At 46.2% G+C, this 16,551-nt stretch overlaps 1 long non-coding RNA gene across 4 annotated transcripts in view; it reads left to right on the forward strand.

Annotated features, from left to right (window-relative positions):
* LOC110143814 (uncharacterized) overlaps positions 1 to 16,551 on the forward strand; it is a 111,552-nt gene that overhangs the window by 65,695 nt on the left and 29,306 nt on the right. For 3 of the 4 annotated variants that reach the window (XR_011485122.1, XR_002315697.2, XR_011485124.1), the window contains exon 2: positions 12,311 to 12,395. The exons of the other annotated variant lie outside the window; for it this stretch is intronic. This is a non-coding gene — a long non-coding RNA (uncharacterized lncRNA). The remainder of the gene's footprint in view (positions 1 to 12,310; positions 12,396 to 16,551) is intronic. 4 annotated transcript variants of the gene reach the window in all.

Consider the following 16,551-nt stretch of genomic DNA (forward strand, 5'->3'; position numbering starts at 1 on the left):
GGGTCTCAAAGAGTCGGACACAACTGAGCGACTTTCACTTTGCAATGTTCTGGCACCTAATGTTCATTAGTATATGGAGCTTGTCAATGCCTTTTAATCAAGGTCACCAGGAATACACCTGCATTTGAACAAGTTAGGGTTCATTATAGGCTTCCTAGGTGGTGCTAGTAGTAAAGAACCTGCCTGCCGATGCAGGAGATGCAAGAGACTTGGGTTTGATCACTGCGTTAGGAAGGTCCCCCTGGCGTAGAAAGGAGCAATTCACTTCAGTATTCTTGCCTGGAAAATTCCATAGACAGAGAAGCTTGGTGGACTGCAGTCCATGGGAGTCACAAAGAGTCAGATGTGACTAAGCACACACACATACACACAGGGTTCATTATTCATTGTAGTGATGGAGAATATACACCATGAGGAGCTATCAGGCATCTCCATAGTGGGTGATGGAAAGGATGGGCTTTGGGCTGGTGCTCGGTGATTTGGGAGAGAGTTCAGGGAGGTGGGGCTTGGCTCTGGATAGGATGTTGTCAGGAAGTAGGGTAATTCTGATTGGGTATCTTCATAAATCTTCTCTGGAGGTGGGAGGGGATACTAATGAAGGCTAAAGTTGTAACTGGTGGAACAGCTAAGGTCACTAATTTTAGCTGTGATGGGGCGATGTTTGGTGTGTTTTGGCTTAAACAGTGTTCAGGGTTTGTCTGTGTTTTGACATGATTCCGGGCTGGTCTTGTTTTGTCTTGATCCGTCCTGCTTACACAATAGACTCGTCTGATGCTGCTGTTCTGTGTAATTGTTTCTGTGCGATAGGAGAATGCCAAGGCCTAGCTGATAGCACCAGGCCAGCTCCTGGATGTCAGGGGCTGCTTTTCTCTGTCTCAAACTAAATCTTTTTTTAACTTGAGAAATCTCAAGCATTCTGTGGGCCCCTGAAAAGTTTCTAGGCTGTAGGCACAATGCAGTGTAACCACAGGATCAAGTGGGTTCGTCTCCATCACAGGGTCTTATAAGTCCCTTCCTAGGAGGACTCCATTACACCCCTTCCTGTGACCTTTCCACGAAGCAGGAGGATTTAGGGCGCTGCAGGGAGAACAGATGGGAGCCCGAGGGATGCCCTGCTGTGCATTCACATGGGGGCGGGAAGAATGAGAGGTGGTTTTCTGTGTGCCAGGAATCGGTGCGGCCTTGGCTGCATCCTGGTACACCTGGTGGGAGTAGAAGGCGCTTTAACAGAAGCTAGGATACAGTTAAGCTCTTTACGACACCAGGACAAGCTTTTTCTGAGTTTGTGTCTTTTGTTTTGAAAGGGAGCAGAAGTCCCAACATGTTTCTCCATGTCATAAGGCAAGTCAGGAACATCACTAAAAGCATACTCCTTTGGTTTTGGGTTTTCATGAATTTTTTTTTCCCCATTTAGAGCTCCTAGAAACGTTATTGTTCACACCACTTTCTGTCGATTGTTACCTCCTCTACTTTCTAAGCCTTCAGAATAACTGAAGGAATGAATCCAGGGTACTCTTCAGCGGGATTCACCAACATTTTGGTACATTTCCTTTTTCTCTCCAAATCATTTGAAAGTAAGATTTAGACATTATGACTTTTCACCTCTACTTCAGCATGTATCTTCTATGAACAGGGTCCTGTTTTCCTACATGTAGGGGTGTGTGTGTGTGTGTGTGTGTGTGTGTGTGTGTGTGTAAAGATCTTTCCTCGGAGTCATTTGAGGATAAGTTATCAGCATCATGCTCCATCACCCCTAAATGTTTCAGGGTACATTTCCCATAAACAAAAATATTCTCTATGAAAGCACAGCACAGTCACCAACATCAGGAAATTAACATTGATACATTGGTACAATCAGGAAATTAACATTGATACATTGGTACAATCTAATTCTCAGATCCTCTTCAGAGTTCTCTGGTTGTCCCCATTATGTGTTTTATAGTAAATGGATGTAGTCCAGAGTTGCTGTTACATTTCATTGTCATGCCTTTTCACCTTCAGTTTGTGGCAGGTCCTCATCACCTGGACTTTCATGACCCTGACACTCTCAGAGATTTCAGGCCGGTGATTTTACAGGACATCTCTCAATGGGATTGTCTCTCGTTTAGTGCCAGATGGCACTTAGACATCAACATCTAATGCTGTGTGTGCTAAATGCACTTGATGAGTCACTGCTTCCAGGTCTTTTCAGCGGACAGAGCTAGGGACTAAAAGAATGTGTATACAGTACATATGAATATATATATATTATCATGAATGGATATATATATACACATATGTACACTTATACACATACTTACATTTATTTCTATATATTTGTGTATGTACAGATTTTAACAAAAGCACAAATTTGTACTGTTCTCTGTGCTCCGTCTTTATCCAACAAAGTGACGTAAAGTCTCAAGATTCCCCTTGGTGTCTCTCGAAACCCATCCAGAGCCACCTCTGCACTGGTGGCAAGACTCGTGAGCGGAAATGCTTTCCGTGGGGCCCTTGTTCCAACCACATGTGAGGAGAAGAGGTGAAGTCATTCAAGGAAAGGAAGGAGTAAGGCTTCCAAATCGAGGGGGCGGTGATATCACACGTGCTTCTCTCACGTTTCCTTGCCTTGAGCCGAATCGTCCCACGGCCTCGTTTCATCTCTCCAGGAAGGCTTGAGCTGATTGGGCCTGCAGTGAGGTAGGCGGTTCAGAAATCTCACAGCATCCCTCAGAACGCTTTGCTGGAAGGAAGTCTCCCAGTGCCCCTGGGGATGGAATTGGGGAGCAGCAGCGTGGCCCAGCTCCTCTCTGTCCTGACTCACTGGGATTGACTGGGTGGAGGGTAGCATCTCTAATTAGGCTGGCAGCTGTGGGTGCAGCTCTGCAGCGTCTTATCTATAAGAAGATCACCCCATTTAGAAATAATTTTTTTGACAGTCCCTCACCAGTTCTTTTCACGTTCCTCATCAATCAAGAATGTAAAATGTAGAGCCTTATCAATAGTATTCACAGCAGATATAGATTGTAATTGCTCTTTGCTGTCTTCTAGTACAACCCAGTTTGGATCATTTCCTTTGGATAAAGCAAGTGTCTTACCGAGTTGAAAGCTAAACCCTTCTTTTACCTTCCTATTCCCTCCCCCCTTTTCTCTTCCCTCTGATTTCTTTCTCACCTCTCCCTATCTAAAAGGATTTATTAAGTGCTATGCCAGTCCCTGGGGGTATAAAGATACTTCCGAGCTGATGTTCACTCTTGAGATGATTATCATCCCATGTGGGGGAGACAGACATAAAAACAAACCTTCATACATCCCTCTTTCTTGGATTTCTGTAAACATATAGCTAATTCACTTTATTGTACAGCAGAAACTAACACACCAACTATACCTCAGTGAAAAAAGGTGCAAATCTCCCCGGAAAACCAAACCTTCATACTGCATTTGGTAAAAACTGTGACTCACACTGACCAGTTCTGGGGAAAGGAACTTTCGAGGCAGGAACTTCAAGGAGGATCACTTTGTGCAGATTCTTAAGAGATGAGTTGGAACTTTCCTACCTTCAGGGCTTGGAAGTAGGGAGAGTGTCCCAGGGTCAGGGGGAGAAATCAGAACTTCTAGGCTGATTAATTCCAAGGCAGTTTTTGCCCTGGGGCTGTATTATGTGGGTTCTTCTCTAGCATCCAAGACTTACCTGGTCAAGACTACATTTTTGTTTTGTTTTGTTCTCCATATTTTCAGGTCCCAACCTCTATTTTTCCATTGCCTTTACCAGCACTTGGGTTGACATCTTTGCCCTCTGAAGTGCTTTTCTGATGTGCGGCAGCCTCTCTCCGTGGGCGTGCTGACCTTGGCCTCTCCCAGCCTTCCATCTTTCACTCCGGGCAGCTCAGGGCCATGAGTGATCCTTCACTGAATTCCTGTGCCCCCCAAAGAGATGCAGCCCGAGCCAGCTCACCGCCTGAGCTTCAGGTGAAATATCGAGCAGTGATTCACCATTACTCAGAAACTTGTCAGCTCATAAATTTAAAGCAACCCCACTTCCTTTGCTTTTGAACAAACAGAACTGGATGTGCATACAGATGAGAGCCATGGGGCGGGGGGGATATTAAACTTATCCCGGTGCAGGTTTGTTTCCCATGAGGCCACTGGGGGACAGCGGATGCTTTTGTGTACCTTTGTAAAGTAGGCATGCTGACGTCCTTCGGGAGCAGTAGGAGCGCGAACGTGTGGCTGTGCTGCCAATAATATGAGGGGAGGATGAAAATAGCAGTGGAAGTTGTGATTATGGCCAACAGAAATCGGAAACTGCTGCGAGGTCATTGGCCTGGTACCCAGCACTGGCCTATTAGCTGTCATTAGCCCTTATCCAGGAAACAATTCACATTCTTGAAATCCTTAGGAAATTGGATTTCTGCCCACAGATTCATCACCCTGCTGTTTCTCGTGGATTAAAGCGACAGTGGCCTGTGAGCGACTGCTCTGTGTGAGCAGGAAATGCTGTCTTCTGGCCTAGGAGAAGTGAGTTGGGTTGCTCCTCCTAGAAATAGTGTGGCCCCGGGCTCATCTTATGACAGGATGGAAGAGACTGTATGAGGGTATCTTGTCTTATCTCCTGCCCAGAAGATTCCATTCTCCCTCAAATTTGGGAGATTCTAAAGTTTCCACTGGAATTTAACAACATCCCCGAGAAGTCCTTCCCAGAAGTCCACATAATCTTCAAATGTAGGCATTCTTGATGCGTTTCCTTTGATTCTTCCAAATCCTGAAGATGGTTCTAAGAGGTGGACAGAACTGGGAACGATGGGTCCAATTTCAGGATGAGCCCTTTAGCCCAGGGGACGAGCCATCTGAGGCAGGTCACCAGGCTGAGTGATTCTTTTCTTAAGTTCCTCTGGCTTCCTTCTGCTTCCCATCCCCTCGGATCAGTCCACATTCTCCTCCTCTGCGTATAGGATTCTGAATTAATCCCCTTCAGGATCAGAATTTTTTTTTTTTTTTGGCCATTTTTTGCAGCTTGTGGGATCTTAGTTCCCCAACAAGGGATATCTACTTGTTATGCCAATAGGCAGGATTTCTACCTATGTGTGTCTGTATGGAGGATCCTATAATTAGGCTATGTATCTGTCTACCAATGCAATGTAAGAGATGTGGGTTCAATCCCTGGGTTGGGAGGAGCCCCTGGAGGAGGCCATGGCTACCCACTCCAGTCTTCTTGCCTGGAGAATCCCATGGACAGAGGAGCCTGGCGGGCTACAGTCCACAGCGTTGCAGAGTCAGACAGGACTGAAGCAACTTAGCATAAATCATGAATTCTGTATACAGAATTGCAGATTGCCCCATCATGAAATTATGTAACCATCACAAGCTACAAGCTTTTAAAGCTAAAACCATTTTGAGGTGGCCAAACCAGCTGGTCAGACAAAAAGGCAGGGTGGTCTCTGGGAGGAGCCGTGGCAGCAGATCCTCAGCCTGGGGACTCAGGTGAGGACACTGAACTCTGTGCCTGGAGTTCCCGTTCCTGGGGTCTCCAATGTGGGGCCTTCTCCTGGCTGTTGCCTTGAGAAAGCTTCTTGAGCCTGTGGAGCAGCTAAAAACTAGAGGGGCTTACATCTGGCGCAACCTGGGATTTGCTTTGATCAAATAAAAAAGCTCCCAGACCTGGAATGAACCTGATAATTCACCAATTCAAATTCTCCCTCCATTTTTTTAACATGGAAAAATTCAAGCTTAGTGAAGGAACATTTTCAAGTTTACAAAGCTAAGGAAACCAAAGATTGCTGACCCCCAAGGTCATTTTCTCAATGCTCCTAAATGAAAATAAGGACTTGTCCATGGCCTTCATAATTACCTAAGACAGGTAATTAGGGTTAATTTTTACTTTTTTTTTTTTTTTTTTTGCCACACTTACTTGCTTTTGCAGGATCTTGGCTCCCCGACTGGGGATTGAACCTGGGCCATGGCTGAGAAAGCCTGGAATCCTAACCACTAAGCCACCAGGAAACTCTTGTAGGATTTATTTTTAAAAGAAGCAAACAAATGGTCATCTGTATTGAAATGGAAACAAAAGGGTAGTATTCATTTCTACCCATAAGGCAAATACTGCCCATAAAGGATTGTGATCTCATCACTGACTGGCTCAAAGCTGTAAACCTTTTAGCTTTGAAGCTGAGTTGCACTGGGCTAGGGTCCTGAACAACAGCGTACAAATCAGTGCATTAAGTGAACACATAATTTTGTACAACCGTCACCAAGATCCCTTTCCAAGACGTCTTTATCATCCCAGATAGAAACTCTGTCCTCATTAAATAAAAACACCCCACTTCCTCCTCTCTCCAGCCCCTGGTGAAACGTAATCTACTTCCTGTCTCTATGAGTTTGCTTATTCCAGATATTTCATGTAAGTGGGATCATATGACATTTGTCCTTTTGGGCAGGGCTTATTTCACTTAGCATACTTAACAAAGAATATTTATTCATTCTTGGCTGTGCTGGGTCTTCGTTGCTAAGCAGGCTTTTCTCTAGTTGCATCAAGCAGGGGCTTCTCTCCAGTTGTGGTGCTTGGGCTTCTCAATGTGGCCGTTTCTCCTGTTGTGGAGGACGGGCGGCTCTAGGCTGTGTGGGCTTCAGTAGTTGTGGCACGTGGGCTCAGAAGTGCTTGTGGCTCCTGGCCTCCAGAGCACAGGCTCCATAGTTGTGGTGCAGAGGACTCTGTGGCTCTGTGGCATAATGTTTTATTTATTTTTATTTAAATTTATTTTTAATTGGAGGATAATTGCTTTGCAGTATTGCTGATTCACGTTGATATATGGCAGGAAGCCAACACATAGCATAATGTTTTACAGGTTCATACATAGCGTGTATCAGAACTGCTTTCCGTTTCATGACCAAACTATTCCCTTTTTATGTGTATATATTACATTTTGTTTGTCCATCCATCTGTTGATGGACATCTGAATTGTTTCCACTTTTTGGCTATTCTGGATAATGTGCTGCAGTGAAGATCAGTGTATACAGAGGTCTGAGTCTCTGTTTTCAGTTCCTTGGGGGTATATATCTAGAAGCAGAGTTCCTGGATCACATGGCAATTCTTTGGTTAGCTTTCTGAGGAACTGCCAAGTTGTTGCCCACAGTGGTGGCACCATTTTCCATTCCTCTCAGCAACACATGAGGGTATGATGGGTTATTTTTATTATATATGTATGTATCAGACAGGGTTTGGTTAGAAAAACAGAAGCCACTTTGTCTAGAGATAAAGGGTTTAGAATAGATTTTGGAAATAGATTTTGAATCTTGCGTATAAGTTGGAAGATTTAGGGGAGCGGAGTTCACAGAAGGTGGTGCCACAGGTTTGGGGGAGCTGTCCCGGAAGGGTAAAGTAGTTGACACTGAGAATGTCAGCCCAAGGCTCCAAGCTGGCTCTCACAGGCTTGTCTGGGATTCTTGAGACTCTCCAAGTAGCTCCAGCAAGGGTCTCAGTCTGCACTGGTGCAGAGCGTACCAGGAACCCATGGCAAGTCTCTCATCTCTCCACGCATCTGGCTGTAACTCTTTCTGCAGACAGTTTCCCCCCTCCATATCTCACGAGAGTTCCTCTCGATGGAAAACAAACCCAGGACCATCCAGAGAAGGGAGATCTTGGGAATTATCATTGCCACTCTCAGAAGGGAGAGGTGGTGGTCCTGGCTGACGACAGAACAGCTCAGTTGAGTCTTCCTAATGCAGAAAGGAGTACAGATAGTTTATCAAGATGTGTGAAATTTGACCAGTTGGCTACCTTCACATTTGAGCAAATGAAGATAAAAAGGCAGGAGGAAGGAGGGAATATGGAGCCGGAAACAGGGCTAAGCGTGTCTGCCTCAGTCACTTCACACCAGTGTGGGTAAGCCTCGCCCTGAGCTGTCCACCACAGAAATTCACACTCCCCACAGCTGCTCTGGGAACTGAAAAATGTCCTTACATGTTCAGCACAGACAAGAACCCTTCTCAAGGGTCGAGAAGTCTTACCCTGAGAAGATGAAGTGGAGGCCATGGGGTGGCTCTTGGCTAGTAGCAACGGGCTGAACCTAGACATGCTTGACAGGAGTTTTGAGGTGCTGCCAATATGCTCCTCTTATGGGCTGAATTGTGTCCCCCCGTCCCCCACATACGTGTGTTCAAGTCCTAACATCCAGCGCCTCAGAATGTGGGGGTATCTGGAGAACAGGGTCTTTATACAGGTAATTAAGTCAAAGTGGGGTCATTAGGATGGGCCCAAATCCAAGATGACTGCTTTCCTTATAAGAAGGGGAGGGGGCTTCTCTGGTGATCCATGCTTCCAATGCAGGGGATATGGGTTTGATCCCTGGTTGGGGAATTAAGATTTCCACGTGCTGCGTGGCATGACCAAAAAACAAAAGCAAAAACAGAAGGGGAAATTGTGACATGGATAAATACAAAGGAGGACCCTGTGAAGACACAGGGAGAAGACGGCTGTCCAGGTCAGGCCAAGGCAGCAGGCTGGCACAGGCCTTTGGGGTCCACGTGTCCTACCCACTCCCAGCCCCTGGCTCCTGGCTGGTCCTCAGAGTCTTCTCCCTGAGTCTCACCCCTCCAGGCACTGGTGCTAACTCTTCCTCTGATCAGGCACCTCTCAAGAACAGACACACTTGAGAAACTAGCGAGTGGGAGGTGGCTGAAGACACGGCTGGGGTGGGTTTGTGTTGGCTGTAGTCCCTTTGGGAAAAAAAGCAGAGACAAGTTGCCCTGTATCCAGAAGCCTCTCGGTGTGCTGGTCCTAGACACATCCCCTGTTGGCTGAAGGAAGCCATCTGAAACATTCCGACAGAGCATCCTGAGCGCCAGGGAGGGCAGAGCTGAGGGGTGACGGGTGCAGCGGGAGCACTGGGTGATTTCTCGCTCTCGTCACTGTCGCCCCAGAGAAGAGAGGTCAGGCTATCATTCCGCCTCCACTCCGGCGCCTGGCAGCAGGGCACATGGCTGTATCAGAGAGTGGACCTGAGACCTTCCGACTGGAAGAGCCTCTGAGGCTCCTCCCAGCCCCGGGGGAGCGGAGTCTGTGAATTACACTCACTTTTGAGCAGCTAACTCGTACACTCTGATTGGGCTCTTGAGAGGTGACAGGGGTTATCCAGAACCGTAAAGGCACTGTCCTTCTCTTAGGAGGAATGGAAGGGGGTCTGAGGGTGTGCCAAGTGAGAGAGGGGAGGGGAGGGGAGAGGGAGAAGGAAAGAGAGAGGAAGAAAAAACGTCCAGTGTCCCTGCCAGGGTATGTCTGGGTTGGGTAGTTTGATCAATGAAACCCTGGGCTGATCAGTATGAGATGCTTTGTTCGGTCTCTGTTGGTTGATGATTTTCTCTGATCTGAGGAACTATTTCAGATCTGAGAAGCTCTTTGCAGATAGGCATATGGATCCCAGGGAGACCCCACAAACAGACACACCCAAGGAGAGAGCTCAGCTGGCTCTCTACACGTTCATCCCCAGCACTGGAGAAGCAGCTCCTGGTACCTCCCTGCATAGTCCTGGGCCTGTCTCGGTAGGAGTGAGCGTTTCTATTTATTGAACAGTCATGATGAGCAAGACCCTGTGTTCAGCTCTTTCACAGGCATTACCTCATATAATCCTCACAGCAACCTTATAAGACAGATACAGTCATGACCCCCATTTTAGACCTGGTTTGGGCAAGTTAACTTACCTGAAGTCCCTTAGCTCGTACCTAGTGACACCTAGATCCAGACCCACGCTAGTATCTCCCCTACTCAGCGGGCTTCCTAAATAAGAGTCACTGTCTGCCCAGGGCCAAGCCCAAGCCAGACACAGCGTAAGTGCCTAGTGAATGAACGAATGAAAGAATGAATGAATGATGGAAGGGCAGTGAAGTCAGTGACTATAGGGCTGGTAAGAAAATTTACATTCTGTCCCAAGAATCAAATTTTCCTAATAGATTTCCAAGGCAAGCTCTAAAAAGAGAGAGGGTCTGTTTTCAGCAATACCCATGAATCAATGCAATTTTTAATTTTTATTTTTGTAACCACAGAGGGCTTTGGTTGACGAAAGGTTCCCTGGTGGCTGAGCTCAGCATCCTGAAGTTTCTTCGAGAAACGAACCCTGAACCTCCCTGGACCACCGTGGTCCTCTTCCCTGCCCCCCCCCCGGAGGTGTCCTCAGATCCACTCTAAGGAAACACATGTTGGAAGGAAGGATGTGATGGAGCCCAGGGCCCAATTCTGCACTTGGCGGGGCCCCATGGACACAATCCATAGTCAGAAATATCATTTCCAGCTGACTCCACGGGATCCTGGTTTCAAAAGAGTTGTCATTCGTGTCTGTGTACCATAGATCTCTGAAATGGCCTCTTCTTTTCTGAAATTTATTATATTTTCCCCAGCATTTTGTCTTTTGCTAATTGACTAAGAAGGATAGTTCTATAACATAAATCAACCATGAAAAACAAATTACCCCTGCCCACTTCCTCCCATGCCTTTTTTTTTACCTCTAATGATATTTTCTGTATGATGACTAACCCAGCCTGACGTAATTTATCAATTGATCTCCACGATGTACATTAGAGAATGCATTCCACAGGCCCCCGTATGCAGCCTTTCATGAGTGCCAGCTTGCTTTAGAAACCCGAAAACCTCTCTGTGCGACAGCAACATCTAAAGCGTGGCCTTTTTGCTGAGGATATTAGAACCGATGCTAATTACTGTATTAATCATCAGGTGAAACAGCAGTGCTTATGTCACGGCAGCTGTAAAATAAGTGCTTTTATGGCAAATGTAGTTAAAAAGAAATGACAGGTTGGATTTATGGTACTCAGCAGTTTAAAAAAAAAAGAAGAAATCATGCATACCAGCAATTTTCTTTCTTTAGTTAAATGTTCATTAAATGTGTACCGCTAAGAGCTGTATGTAACGAATTCCCTGGTGGTCCATGTCCTAGGAGAACTTATTTTAAAATACAAATTAAAGCTCAAATTTGCCTTTATTAAAAAAATTTATATATAGTGAGTCAATATTTTACCTCCTGAGAGAGGAGACAGAGATGCAAACCCGCTGGAGAGAGGATTTGGTGGTGGGAGCCCAGAGGTGATGTTTGCGTGGGGGATGCCGGTGAGCCCGTTGTCTCTGGCCCTTGGCAAAGGCAGCTGGGTTGGGAGGCTGTGGTCCCTCCCGAAGCCCCAGCACAGTCACTGTCTGAGGCAGGGAAACCACAATGACCAAAACCGTCTTCTAAGGAGATGTTTGCCTATCCACTGTTAAAGTGAGCCTTTTGACTTTTTAAAAAAATTAATGTTTAGATTTTTTAAATGATTATTTATTTGGGGCTGTGCTGGGTCTTTGCTTCTCTAGTTGCGGCGATCGTGGGGTGCTGTTCGTTGCTGTGTGTGGGCATCTCTCACTGCGGAGCTCGGGGTCTGGAGCACAGGCTCAGTGGTGGCGCACGGGCCCAGCTGCTCCACAACAGGTGGGAACGTCCCAGATCAGGGGGAGAACCTGTGGCTCATGCACTGGCAGGCGGATTCTTTACCACTGAGCTTCCAGAGAAGCCAGAGTCTTTGACTTTTATGTTTGCTGTTTTGTTTCCTTAAAGTCACTTTCGTCTATGAGGAAATAAAAATAATCTTGAGTTCCCACAAGTATGTCTGACTTTCACATACCTAGCTGTTGGGAAAAAAAAAAAGAATTAGGATTAGTCAACATTGCACTTTCTATTTCTGATTAGAGCTTTGTGTGTGTGTGTATGTGTGTGATGGAAGCAAGTAAACGTTTATCAGGTGCTGACTCCATTCCATACACTTTAGAAAATCTCTCTCCCTGTCTCCTAATTCTCAGAACAGCTCTGGATTTTAGGATAGAATCACCCTGTGTTTGCATGACAAAATCTAGGCTCTCTTTGAATGTATTCCTTCTCTGAAAGTAACACTGTGAGTGGCAGTTCTAGAATTCTGAGGCGGAACTGCCAGATTCCAAAATCCACTCTCTTTGCCTTATGCCAGGGTGTTTGCAATTGAAATACAAAACAAAATTATTGAGTACCGAGTGCCAGATGACTTCACCGGCAGAGCGGTGAGGTGTGTACAATTATTCCCATTTTACAAGTTAAGTTAGCCCAAGGTCACACAGCTAGTGTCTTTCTCTATTATGTTGGCTTTTTATTAGCAATTTAATATTGCACTCCCTTGGGCATAGGAGTACTTGCTTGCAAGGTCAGTATACACTTTCCTGGGCGCCTGACGACCCTGTTACTTGGGAGTGTGGTCCCCCAGCTTCCAGGATCCCCTCCTGTTGGCCCCTACAAGGTCATGAAAACCAATCTCCTCTTCCTTTCAGGCCCAAAGACCCAGCTCACTGAGGACGGCATCCTCAAAGGGACTGCAGTCTCCACTCGGGAAAGTGTTTGGTACCTGGATCCGAGGTAGGCAAGAGGCTCACATGTGCCGGGATGTCCACTGCCAGGATGGGGACAGAGGCCACCAGGCGCTGCCTTAAGACATAGCCCAGAGCCTCCTAGCATCTCTGCTGTGCCCACTCACCCCCACCTGGGAGCAAAGAGATGACACTGCTGTCCCCAACCTAAGTGACTTGACTGCCAGTCTAGACAAAGGGTGGTGGTGGGGGAAGGGAGGGCAAAGATGGGTGGAGTCAGGGCACCATGAGCTGGAGGCAGCTGAGACCTACCCAGGGGAGCAGGGGAGCCAGTCTGTGAGGCTCCAAGGTGCCCAGGTATGCTCTGCTTTCCCACTGGACTTCAATTATGAAACAGAAATTAAAAATGGAATTAAGAATTTTGAGACAGTGACCTTAGGGCCTTAAGCCCCGGGTCAGGGGCTTGGACAGCTGCGCTGGTCACCCCTCATGAAGCCAGTCCTGACCTGAGACGTGGCCTCAGGCGCCCCAGCCTGGCTTTGGGAAAGTGATAGAGCAGGAAACACAGACATCTCATAGCAGTTTGAATTTTTAATTCCACATTTCTGATTCTATGTGCCATTTATAAGTATTCCATGGCCTTTTAAGAATTTGGTGTGTCATCGTTGTCTAAGTTTTCTTTCTTTATTAATACTGGTTTGTCACTCTTTAGTTATCTGGCTCTGGACAGATATTAATATCTCTGGTTTTTAGTTCCCACTTCCCTTAGAGTTTTTTAAAACCTCCTATTGGATATGGAGACAAAGACATCACTTTGCATAGTCCTCCCCTTCTGTCGGCTGGTCTGTCCTCCTTCTATGTTTAAACGAAAGCGGCTGCCAGTCTTGTCAAGTCCTTCACTCACCATCTGGGAAACTGCTTTTGAGATGATGTTTTGGGCAAGTGAGATGATGTTTTGGGCAAGTGAGGCCCCGTGCCCACTTACTGATTAATAAGGGAGGAAAATGGTGGCCCCAACCCACCTCTCGCTAGGAGTCAGCATATCTTTCTGTGAGCATCACAACACTTCAGCGGGCTGTGAGATATTCAACACTCTGGGCACAAAGAACCCAGGTCTGGAGGGTACGGGGGGTGTGTGTTCAGGGAGCAGCAGAGAACAGGGTGTGCCATGCGTCTGCCAGGGCTGCCATCCCCTGGCTGTGTGACCACAGGCCAGTCGCTTTCCCTCTCTGGGCTCCAGTTTCCTCATCTTTAAAATAATAATAAAAAAAGATTGGAGTAGGTTGTTATCAGGGCTCCTGCTGCCTTGAAAATGTAAGCTTTTGTGTCTGTGAATCTTCTGCCTCCTCTGTGACCTCCAGTTAAGTCATTCTGGGGATCACAGGCTCCCAAAATGTGCCGAGCACTTTTCCTCAAATCAGCCAAGGGCAGTTCTACCAGCTGGTTAGAAAGAGGATCGGAACTGAGGCACACTCCAGGCTCTGCGCGTCTTTCCTCTGGTGTAAGGTCTGCGCACGTGGAAAATCCAAGGGCTGTGCGCTCAGCATCTCTGCCTAAACTGACAACTGCCCGCGGCAAGAAATCATCTGTTAGGTCACATCATCGTAAAGGCGGGTGAGTGAGAAATGTTCCTGGTGACTAGCCTCGCGAGGACCCCCACCGCCAGCAGTCTTCTCCGGAGACTGGCATTGCTTCTTGCCCCTGCGGGCGAGGTTGTTCTGCAGATTGTGGCTGAGTTCATTACGGGAACAATACAAAGAAGCCAGCAGTTAATTATACACTAAAGGAGCTCCTCCACATCAGCCTCTACTCAGCTCTCTTTTTCATGCCCTCTGAAAAGACGTAATCATCCATTACAGTCATCACCAGCTTGGTTACTTTTTGTGCTTCTAATTGGCACTTTTCTTTTAGACAATGAAATATAGTGGAAAACATGTCCATCGAGGCGCCAGCCGCCTGATGTTCTGGGTCTATTAATACTTCCGTGTGTAACCCTGAGTGAGTCCCTCCATCTCTTTGGGTCGCAGTTGTCCAGTCAAGCAAGGGAGTCCGACCAAACACAGTTAAGCCCTGTTCCTGTTGGATTTCCGGTGTGGTCTCCCGTGGTGGGACCAGCAGTGTGCTGGTTGTCACAGGAGATCTGGGAAAGTAAGCGTGTGCTTTAGTCTCATCTCTGAGAAGGCTCTCGGAGTTGGGGAGGTTTGATGGAGACAGAGGTGTACCTCATTGTTCGGCACATCCAGGCAGGCAGACAGGGGTGGGGGAATGGTTGGTTGGTGGGCTGGAGCAAGGCCATCCTAATGAGACCAGAGCATCTCACGCTGGGAGCAGAAGGCTGAAAGGAAGGGAGAAGTCAGACTAACAAAAATCTCAAATAAGGCAAGGGAGTTTGGGCTTCTTTAGCTATAAGGGACCAGTGTACATACCCTGGTTAGTGGGATTACAGCACAAAAGACACTCCTTTGAAGATTTAGCAGTCAGGAATGCATTTGGCTGCACTAACCATAGTGACCTAAACACATCGGTGGGTTTTTTTTTTTTTTTCTATTTAACAAGACAGCAAGGAGGTGGCAGGTGCTGGAGTTGGTTTAGTCATTAGGTGATATCAGAGTTATTTCTGTGATTTTCTTGGCTTTTCCCTCATGGTTGCAAAATAGCTGCTTCAGATATGATGAAAAGTGAATGTAGGAAGGGTTGTTGCGGTTGAGTCTTTCCCTTGATATGACAAAGTATGTTCCAATATGACTCAGAGCCCACCCCTCTCCCTCAAATTAAAACAAGACCATTAAGGACGTATCGTCTGATCACGACTCACCAGGCTGCAAGGAGGCTTTCCAACCTCTACAGAAGTCATTTTCAGCTACACTTTCCCTTGCAACCTCCTACTATACATTCAACCTGCACTGATGTTTTGGGGAGATTTTTTTTGGTGATTAACTGTGAGCAACTTGAGAAACTTTTCACCATTGTATATTAAGTATGTGGCACAGTCCTGGGTTCACTGTGATGCTTCCTTCATCACCGTGGACTGAGCTAGGATGGCTGTTCCGGTGGGCTTCCTGCCTCCATGAGCTTTCTCAACCAACCAGATGTCCGGTGATACATTGGCCAAGGTATATTATTCTGGCCCTATTCCAAGATGTTTCATGGAAGTCTTTAAAAGATATATTCTTCGGTTTGTACTTATAAAACTTTATTGTCTTAATCCATTTCTTATCACTCATCTGAAGCGTAAGCCCTGAACTGCATTCTCAGCTGCATTGCTGCATCTGCCTGTTGTGGGCAAGCCATGAGTGACAGATTCAATTACTCTACCAGCCCTGCATGGCCTCAGTCACTGGTGGAAGGTTGTAGTGGGTCTCGCTCTTTCCTGAATGGCTATTACAAATGTCTTGGTTTGGGTGAATAACTTAATTTACTTCATCCATAAATCTGCATTATCTTGGCCAAGCTTTATGTTATTAAAGAGCAGGAAACTCTGGATTTCTGCTTCTGGACACGTTTATTTATGAGCCTCCTCCACCCCTGCTGCGTTGTCCCCCTTTATCTTTACAAGCTTCTCTGGTATAAATCTGGTCATTGTTACTGACCATTCCTGCAGGCTGAATTCCTTCCTGTAAATCCAGAATCTTGTGACCTGAGGGCAAAATACATTGCTGATGTATTTCTTTTTTCCTTCTCGGTCTAAGAATAGTCTTTCTTGTGATGGAATTATGATGAGCTGTTATAGTCAACAATTTATTATTGCAGATGCTTTTTCTAGGATTTTAATGGACCACTTACAGCCTTGATGTTTTGCCTCTTTCTCAATGAATTTAATATTTTCTTCATATGTGAATTCAATCTTTACCTCTGATTTTTCCCATTGATCTAGTACTAAAATATACATTTTCTTACACCTAGAGTCTTATGGATGGTTATTACAGTATGCAGAGGTAATTCACACATTCTAATATGCATATTAATCTCGCTGTGATACAGAGCTGGTCCCTGCAGAGTTGTGTCTCATTAAAGAACGCTTTAACCTCATATGCCTTCTAAATTGATGGTTCAAACATGCCTACTGCCCAGCCACAGCTACCGTCTTCATGCTGGAAGTGTCACCAAATAGTGTACATTGTGGATTTCTGAGTGGAGGGCATGTAAACAAATAAAGCCAACCCTTGTGAGATTGGGCTGTTTACAGAACGGGTTTCACGGTGCAA

This window comes from Odocoileus virginianus, chromosome 32 (genome assembly GCF_023699985.2).
Source record: "Odocoileus virginianus isolate 20LAN1187 ecotype Illinois chromosome 32, Ovbor_1.2, whole genome shotgun sequence".
NCBI classification, from domain to species: domain Eukaryota; kingdom Metazoa; phylum Chordata; class Mammalia; order Artiodactyla; family Cervidae; genus Odocoileus; species Odocoileus virginianus.